Source organism: Phocoena phocoena, chromosome 3 (assembly GCF_963924675.1).
Source record: "Phocoena phocoena chromosome 3, mPhoPho1.1, whole genome shotgun sequence".
In the NCBI taxonomy this organism is placed as follows: domain Eukaryota; kingdom Metazoa; phylum Chordata; class Mammalia; order Artiodactyla; family Phocoenidae; genus Phocoena; species Phocoena phocoena.
In genome coordinates, this window is record NC_089221.1 from 166,341,916 (window position 1) to 166,351,962 (window position 10,047).

The following is a 10,047-nucleotide window of genomic DNA, read 5'->3' on the forward strand; positions in this document are numbered from 1 at the left end:
TTGATGCGGTGCATGGGCTTCTCATTGTGGTGGCTTCTCTTGCTGCGGAGCACGGGCTCTAGGCGCTCAGACTTCAGTAGTTGTGGCATGTGGGCTCAGTAGTTGTAGCTGTGGCGCACGGGCTTAGTTGCTCCGTGGCATGTGGGATCTTCCTGGACCAGGGCTCAAACCTGTGTCCCCTGCATTGGTAGGCGGCTTCTTAACCACTACACCACCAGGGAAGTCCAAGTATGAGAATTTCTGTATGCATTAAACACTTAAGTCCCCACTCATAAAATATCTGTAATTTTGTTCCTGGCTTATTTCACTTAATATAGTGTTTTCAAGTTTCATCCATGGTGTAGCGTGCGCCAGAATTTCCTTCTTTTTTTTTTTCTTTATGGCTGAATAATATTCCATTGTAGAATATACCACATTTTTTTACCCACTCATCCATCGTTGGATACTTGGGTTGCTTCCCACCTCTTGGCTATTGTGAATAATGATGCTATGAACACAGATGTACAAATATCTCTCTGAGTCTGCTTTCTTTGTGTATACACTCAGAAACGCAATTGCTGGATCGTATGGTAATTCTTTTTTTTTTTTTTTTTTTTTTTTTTTGGTGGTATGTGGGCCTCTCACTGTTGTGGCCTCTCCCTTTGTGGAGCACAGGCTCCGGACGTGCAGGCTCAGTGGCCACGGCTCACTGGGCCCAGCCGCTCCGCGGCATGTGGGATCTTCCCGGACCGGGGCACGAACCCGCATCCCCTGCATCGGCAGGTGGACTCTCAACCACTGCGCCACCAGGGAAGCCCCTGGTAATTCTTTTTGAGGAACCATTAAACCATAGCATGTTTTGAATTCAGTAATGAGATGGGTGTCAGGGGGCTGGAAGCAGAGTGGGGACTTGTCCTCAAAACCATTTTGTGCCTTTTCGATTTGGAACTATGTGAATGAATTACTTATTTTTTTTAAAAATCCAAAAAACAATTAAAAAGAAAAAAAAGGTGGGAAAATTTTGTTTCCTGGAGACATTGAGACCACAAAATTGGATTTCACATAACTGTCCATTCACGGGGGAAGGGACAAATAAATTACAGCCTATTAATGTGTACAGTGCTGCATGACAGAGCAGTGAAACCAGGGAGAGTAACTCACATCAATATGGATGAAATTCATGAACAAAAATGCGGTGAACAACAAGAGAAGCCACTGCAATGAGAAGCCCATGCACTGCAATGAAGACTAGCCCCCTGCTTGCCGCAACTAGAGAAAGCCCGTGCACAGCAACAAAGACACAACACAGCCAAGAATAAATAAATTAATTAAAAAAATAAAATTAAAAAGAAATAATGAAATGAGAAGAAGAAGAAAAAAGAAATGCGGTGAAGCAAGTTACGGGGCCCAGCAGATAGATAGGAATTACATCAAGTTCAAGGACAGCCTTCTCCTCCAGACCTTTGCCTCAGCTGTTCGCCCTGCCTGGTACACCCTGCCCCTGACATCCTTGTGTCTCCACCTCAGCTCCTGCAGATCAAAAAGATGGTCCCAGGCCACCCGATCTCCAGTGACGTCATCCCCCTGCTTTGCTTTTTCTATATCGTGTCGCTATCTGTCACACTATATATATTTACTTGTTTATCCTTGTTCTTGGCTGTCGTCCCATCTAGAATGTCACGCCACAAGTGCAGGGAATTTTATCTGTTCTCTTCCCTGCTGTGTTGCCAGGACCTAGAACAAGGCCGAGCATAAAGTAGGTGCTCGAGAGATATGTATTGACTAAATGAAAAGTGGCCCTTCCTCATTGCTTAGGGGGTGGAAGGGACAGCAACTACTTCCCTCCAGGGATGAAAGTGGAGAGTGGAACTCTGAGATCCTCCACGGTATTCATGCTGGTTTTGTTTTGCTTTGTTTTTTACCTCAGTGGAGGGCACACAGACAATTTTTTTAGATTTTTAGAAAATTGAGAGGGAATTCCCTGACAGTCCAGTGGTTAGGACTCTGTGCTTTCACTGACGAGGGCGCAGGTTCAATTCCTGGTCAGGGAAGACCCCGCAAGCCCTGCAGCGCAGCCCCCCCCCCCCAAAAAAAAGAGAATTGAGGTATAATTGACATATAATATTATGTTAGTTTCAGGAACAACATAATGATTTGATGTTTGTATACACTGTGAAATGATCACCACTATAAGTCCAATTCACATCCATCACCATACATAGTTACAAAAACCTTTTTCTTGTGATGAGAACTTTTAAGATCTACCATCTTAGCAGCTTTCAGTTATACAATACTGTATTATTAGTCACCATGCTGTACGTTACATCCCCAGGGCTTATTTATTTTATAACTGGAAATTTGTACATTTTGACCACCTTTGTCCATTTCACTAACCTCACTTCCCCCTGATTTTTTAAACACTGTGGTTAAAATACACATAACATAAAATTTCATGTTTAAATCATTTTTAAGTTTCTAGTTCAGGGGCATTAAGTACATTCACATTGTTGTGCAACCCTCACCACCGTCCATCTCCAGAACTTTCTCATCTCCCCAGACTGAAACTCTGTTCTCGTTAAACACTGACTCCCCTCCCCCTCCCGAAGCCCCTGGCCCCTACCATTCTACTTTCTGTCTCCTCTAGGGACCGCCTATAAAGTGGAAACATACAATATTTGTCTTCTTGTATCTGGCTTCTTGAACTTAATATGTTTTCTTTTTTTTTTTAATATTTATTTATTTATTTGTCTGCGCCAGGTCTTAGCTGCGGCCCACAGGATCTTCATTAGAGGCATGCGGGATCTTCAGTTGCGCATGCGGGATCTAGTTCCCCGACCAGGGATCGAACTCGGGCCCTGGGCACTGGGAGTGCAGAGTCTTTTTTTTTTTTTTTTTTTTTGGCGGTACGCGGGCCTCTCACTGTTGTGGCCTCTTCCGTTGCGGAGCACAGGCTCCGGACGCGCAGGCTCGGCAGCCATGGCTCACGGGCCCAGCTGCTCTGCAGCATGTGGGATCTTCCCGGACCGGGGCACGAACCCGTGTCCCCTGCATCGGCAGGCGGACTCTCAACCACTGCGCCACCAGGTAAGACCGAGACAGAGTCTTAACCACTGAACCACCAGGGAAGTCCCAGCACTTGACAGGTTTTCAAGTTTCATGCCCACTGTAGCATGTGTCAGGACTTCATTCCAGGACCCCCCATGGATACCGAACTCTGCAGATGCTCAAGTCCCTCATATAAAATGGCATAGTATTTGCATATAACCTATGCACATCCTCCTGTACACTTTAAATCATCTCTAGATTACTTACAACACCTAATACAATTAAATGCTATGTAAATAATTGTCAGTGTATGGCAAATTCAAGTCTTTGCTTTTTTGTGGAATTTCCTTTTCTTTTGATTAGTCTCCATCCATGGTTGGTTAAATCCGGGATTCGGAACCCGTGGATACAAAGGGTCAAATGTATTCTATTGTACGGCTATATTATATTTTGTTTGTTCATTCCTCTGTTGATGGACACTGGGTTTGTTTCCGTCTGGTGCCTAGGTGATGTTTTTATTTATCTCGACACCTTTTTGGATGCCTGAAATATTTCATATTAAAACAATTCTGGGACAACATTGTAAAGCAACCATATTCCAATAAAAATTAATTAAAAACAAAACACAACAGTTCTGGGAAATTCCCTGGCGGTCCAGTGGTTAGGACTCCAAGCTTTCACTGCCGAAGGACGGGTTCGATCCTTGGTCAGGGAACTAAGATCCCACAAGCCGCGAGGCACAGCAAAAAAAAAAATCCACCAAATAGATCTATACACAGTGGAAAAGAAAGATATCTAAGAAATATTGTGAAACAAAAAAGATAATACCAGTTGCTCTGCGCCTGGCTCTTTAAGTATATTAATTCATTTGATGATCCTGACACACACCTCTGAGTTTGGGACTCCAATTAGCCCCATTTTGTAGAAGAAGAAACTGAGGCATGGTGAGGTTGAGGGATGGCTTGGGATCACCCTGGCCTTCTGGCTCCAGCCTTCATGTGTGTAACTCCTGTTTCCTCTGGAGTTCAGCACAGAATGTGCTTGACTGTGGCTACTTATGAGAATGTTCTAGAGGCCATGTGTTCACACACATACAAGGGAAGGATTCCCAACCGACCTCATAGCTGTTTTGGGGAGGGGGCTGACTGTTTCCTGAACCCTCCCATTCAAAAGGACACAAAGAGATTTTTGTTTTAATTTAGCAGCCCCTGACTTTTCTCTGGTTTGGCGGGAGCTCTAGGGAGGCCCCAGCAGGCCTCTTGGAGTCTGGGGAATTCCCCAATTCTAACTTCCTCCTAAAAAAAAACCACTGGAGCAGGGTGACCAGTAGTCTCAGTGTGCCCAGGACTGTCCCAATTTTAACCTGGAAAGTCCCTTGCCTGGGAACCCCCCTCTGTCCTAGGCAAACCCCCATGGTTGGTGGGGTAACCTGGAGCCTCCCTGCTGGGGCTGGACCCCAGCTGAGATGTAGGAGTTCAGGAAAGAGGACTCAGGCCTGGGGGGCAGCACATGAGCCTTCCAAGTGGCCTCCATGTCCTATTTTTTCTTCAGCTGTCAAGTGGGGTACTCGTTCCACTTTAAAAGAACCTGAGAGGGCTCAGAGAATTCTCAACTGAGGAATGAGTTGACTTCTCAACTCAAGAGAATTCTCTCTCAAGAATGCCTGGGCCCAGACAGCATCCAGCCTAGAAAAATGTGAACTATTATTAGAGTTTATTATTATGACTGGGTTTATTACCCTTATTGTAATTATTAATCACTCTGACACTTCCTGTTGGTCCCTCCTCAGGTGGTAGACAGCAGGTCCCAGGCCCAGCCCGCCCTCTGTAGTCTGGCCTCCAGGCCCAGCGAGGCCAACCGACCTCACCCAGGCTGGCTGTTGAAGAATCTGGCACACTTGGTTTCCTGCTGCTGCGGTCCTAGTGGCAAAGAGGAAGCTGAGGCCGGAAGGCCATGACCAGCCCTTCCACAGCAGAGCAGGACAGTAGTCCTGGCCTAGACATCTCCGTAGATCATTCACTCCACCAGCTTCTTGGAACCTACTGGGTGCCAGACACAATTCCAGGCACTGAGGACACAGTGGAGAACCTTTGTGGAGCTGACATTCTAGAATGGAAGCCAGGCATTAAAACCAGTGCTCAAAGAGACTTCCAGTGGAATGTCAGACTGTCATAAAGGTTGCTAAGAAAAATATAGCAGGTGGGGCTTCCCTGGTGGCGCAGTGGTTGAGAGTCCGCCTGCCGATGCAGGGGACGCGGGTTCGTGCCCCGGTCTGGGAAGATCCCACATGCCGCGGAGCGGCTGGGCCCGTGAGCCATGGCCGCTGAGCCTGTGCGTCCGGAGCCTGTGCTCCGCAACGGGAGAGGCCACAGCAGTGAGAGGCCCGCGTACCGCAAAAAAAAAAAAAAAATATATATATAGCAGGTGAAGGGGACAGGAAGATGGACTTGCTGATTCAGAATCAGGAGCTTCTGGGGAGTGGTGAGGGTTTATTTCTTGGCCTGGGTATTTGGTTTGTTCTATTATTGTTGTTTCTTTAAAACTGGGCACGGGTGAAGCTCATGAAAGTTTTTTTTTTCTTTTTATATTTTAAAATATTTATTTATTTATTTGGCTGCGCCGGGTCTTGGTTGCCACATTCGGGATCTTCGTTGAGGCATGCAGGATCTTTAGTTGCAGCATGTGAACTCTTAGTTGCAGCATGTGGGATCTAGTTCCCTGACCAGGGATTGAACCCGGGCCCCCTGCGTTGGGAGTGGGGAGTCTTAGCCACTGGACCACCGGGGAAGTCCCTTAAATTTTTATTTTATATTGGAGTCTAGTTGATTAACAGTGTTGTGTTAGTTTCAGGTATACAGCAAAGTGATTCAGTTATACATATAAGTGTATCTATTCTTTTCCAAATTCTCTTCCCATTTAGGTTATTACAGAATATTGAGCAGAGCTCCCTATGCTACACAGTAGGTCCTTGTTGGTTATCTACTTTAAATATAACAGTGTGTACACGTCATTCCCAAACTCCCAGTCTATCCCTCCCCGCAACCCTCCCCACCCATAACCATAAGTTCGTTCTCTAAGTCTGTGAGTCTGTTTCTGTTTTGTAAGTAAGTTTATTTGTATCATTTTTTTTTAGATTCCTCCTATAAGTGATATCATATGGTATTTGTCTTTTTCTATCTGACTTACTTCACTTAGTTTGACAATCTCCAGGGCCATCCATGAGTCACCTCATTAGCATAAACTCGGGTATGGCTGCTCAGGCTTAGACCGAAAAACAAAACATGTTTTTCTCATCTCTCACCTCTGTCACTCAGGAAATTCCAAGGGTTTTAGGAGCTCTGAGCCAGGAACCAGGAACTAAACCCAAATACTATAACAAAACATGATGCTATCAGCTCTTTCACTCAACAAGTTTCAAGAGTTTTCGAAGTTCTGTGCCAGGAATCAGGGATGAAGACCAAATATATATTTCTTGTTATATCACAATATCACCCGTAGAAAGGCCAACTCCTTCAGACAAGTGTATTGATGGGGTCAAAGTTCTCAGGGTCATCTGTGTCTGCCCAATATTTCCATTCCAAACCTCTCCAGTCAGTGCCCTTACCTTAGCAAAAGAGACCCTGAGCATTTAAATGGTTTTACAATTCTGTAACCCGCACAATCAGGCTCTGGGCCCAATCACCCATATCTATAAAGGATAGGAGATTGTGCTCAGATGCTCACAGATGCCCTGTGGGTGATGCAGGGAGGATAGACAAGGAGGTGGGGGTGGGCAGGGGCAAGGGGAGGAGCCTCAGACCAGGATAGAAGCAACTGCATTGGTCCAGGCAAATGATGATGGGGGCTGGACCAGGAGGGGTGAGATTTTGCTGATGAATCAAAGGTTGGTGTGAGACAAATGTGAGATTTTTTTCCCTGAGATTCTCTGAAATTTTTTTCCTTGAGCTAACCAATATTTCTATATTTCTCTTGAGTCTTCCCATAGGTGGGCTGAGCAGGCACAGGGAAATATAACACATTCTCTTTATTCTATGTATTTCATTCTCTGTTATGAAATATACAGACACTCTGGAGATGTCTCCATATCAGTACAGAGCTCCTCTTTTTTTTTTTTTTCCCCAGTTGCAAATTATTCCCTTGTCAGGATGCATCACTGTTGATTCCCCAGTTCCCAAGTTCCTAGCACTCACTACCCTCCAGGTGCTAGGCTAAGTCTCTATCTACAACTTCACATTGAATCTCCATAGCTGCCCTGTGAAGAAGAGTCTGTTTTTCCCCACATTTTCTCAGACTAAGATGAGCAGCCACATGCCCTTGGCCGCAGCAGTTATGGCTCCACCTTCAGAAATGAACCTGGTTCTGCTCTTTTGTGCTGGGAAACTAACTAACCTCGGAAAGTTACTCAGCCTCTGTTAAAGAAAAAAATTACTGTGACATTTGTTAAAAACCGTCGACTGAAAAAAAAAAAACAAAAGCATGACCTAAAAGTTGAGAGTTATATTTTATTCAGCAGACAAAACTGAGAATTAAGTCTGGGACACAGCATCTCAGATAACTCTGAGAGATTGCTCTGAAGAGGCAAGTGGGGATCCAGGATATACAGGAGTTTTTGCATCAAAGACCAGGTAGTCGGAACATCAAAAGATTATTGTTAATTAAAGAAAACCAGCTATCTCAAGTTAAGGAATTGAGCGCTTTTCTATGTATGGGAAGATGCAAGAGTCTGGGCTCACTGAAGTCGTTCCTTTGATAGGCACCTCAGCTATCTAGGGCCAGTATCCTGGGCTTTCTCATCCTGAGTCTCCTCAGGGTGCATCATTGCGGGGGTTGGGGGGTGTGGTGTGCTGTGGCTGATGGCTTGATGGTGGGCATCCTGTTTCTATCCTGAGTTCCCTCCAGAGTCACCATCTGGGGGGCTGTAATGTGATGGCTTGATGGCTACAACATCCTTTGTTTTATTGATATGGCAGGCAATATTTTTCATTCACAGAACAGTAAGGAAGACTTTATTCAGGACTATTGCAATAGGCGGATTGCAAAAGGGGAGAGCATTGGGCTCAACTCTGAACGCAGCAAAGACAGCTGGGGATTGACAGCCAGAGCAGAGTGATGAGGTCCATGGAGACATCGAGGGTAGGGGGATTCTTGCTAAAGAGAGGCCAAGGATGTATACATCAATGGTGGGGAATGAGAAACTTGATCAGATATCAAGGGTTGGGGGATGACTTAGAAGGATTCTTTGCTTAGACTGTACTGTGCAGGCCAAAGACAGGACTGCGGCCAAGGTTGAGGAGTAGTCGAGGAGAAGGTTCAGAAGACTACAGTATGGTCAAGGAGAGAGTCTGTCACCTCTCTGGACCTCAGTTTTTTTCTCTGAGAAATGGGGATAATAGTCCCCAGAGGAACTACTGCTAGCATCAAATGAGATAACGCGTGGAAAACGCTCAGCGCATAGCCTTTTCTGTAAAATGACAGCGACCTACTTACTGTGTAGGCATCAGAACTCGGATCAGGTGGGACGTCCAAGCTGCTACCTTGAGAGCAAGGGGCCCTCGGAGGACAGGGCTACAGGTGATCAGAAAAGGGATGAGAGCTGGTGGGCCGGAAATGCCTCCCTTAGAGGAAGGGGGTCTCAGGCCGCAAAGCAGGGCTGGCCAGGCAGACAGGGACAAAAGGCAGGACAGATGTAGGGCTATATGGCAGGGGAGTTGGAGGACTGAAAGACTGCCGAGCTGAGGACCTCGGCTTGCACCAAGTTCAGGTACGGAAGCCTGACTTAGGCCCACCGCCCGCGTGGGTACTGGGAACAGCCTTGCCCCGGCAAGACCTCACACGCCCGCCCGCTGCCGAGCAAAACTTGAAGCCCGCACCAATGGGAGCGCCGCCGTAGCAGCGAGGGGGCGGAGCAGACCGGCCGCCAATGAGTGTGCCCGTTTCAGGCAGCCAATGGGAGGCGGTGTCCCAGCGGCGATCAAGCGGCGGCTGACCCTGGCTGCTGGGCGGGGCGGGGTCCTAGGTTCGAGCCGGAGCTCCCCGGAAAGGGTGAGTCTGGAGGAGGGGCGGGAGGGGGCGCGCCCGGGAGGTCATCAAGAAGGATGCGGCCGGCGGGACTGCCCTTTGCAGGAGGTGGGTAGAAGCCCCCACACTGCCTTGGGACTGATTGATGCCCGGTGGGTACACGTCGCGGTTCCCGCCCGTGCCAGAACGGTTTGGAGACTTCTGTTGGGGGGCGGGGGCCGCGGACCTCACCCAGACCTCATCTTCAAAGCTGGGCCTGGGCCCAATGGGGACGAGGAGGGAGGAGATGGGCACCTGCGAAACCCCATCCCCAAGATCTTATCTCGAACGTTAATAAGATAATAATAGCGAACATTTATCAAGCACTTATTGCACGCCAGGCCCGGTGCGGCGCCCTTTCCCTGTCTCACCTCACTGAATCCTCCCATCAACCCTTTGAGAGAGAGACTGTTTTATGCCCATTTTCTAAATGAGGAAACAGGTTCAGAGAGGAGTTGATTCTTGACGACTCCGACATTGTGCTATTACAACCTTCTCTTTTCCCCCATCACTGTCTTAAATCAGTAACATCGGTCGAATCGCTGACAGCCCCTCCCTGCAAATACTGGAGACCTCAGGAGGCCTGAGCCCTGGGCCTCGCTCTCGAAAAGTTCCAGATTGTTGGGGAAGGAGCTGAACACAGCCCCTTCTCCGCTCAGGGAGCCAGTAGGGACTGGGGTCGCTGGTGGGGGTAGATGTGGTATGCAGGAATCTCGGCTTGAAAGAGAAAAAGGATTATTTTGATAAAACCAATAATGACTTCATTCTTGTTTTTATCATATTTGTTATTTTTTCATGCCTGTATGTGACATGCAGAATTGTGTTGAAACGTCACAACCTAATTGATCTACAACTCTAGTTTTTTTAAAAAAAAGGATGTAGAAAAAATAACCGTAATACAATAATCTGTTTTAGTTACACAATATAAAAAATATGTAAAGTGTAGCAGCAGTAATCAAAATATGA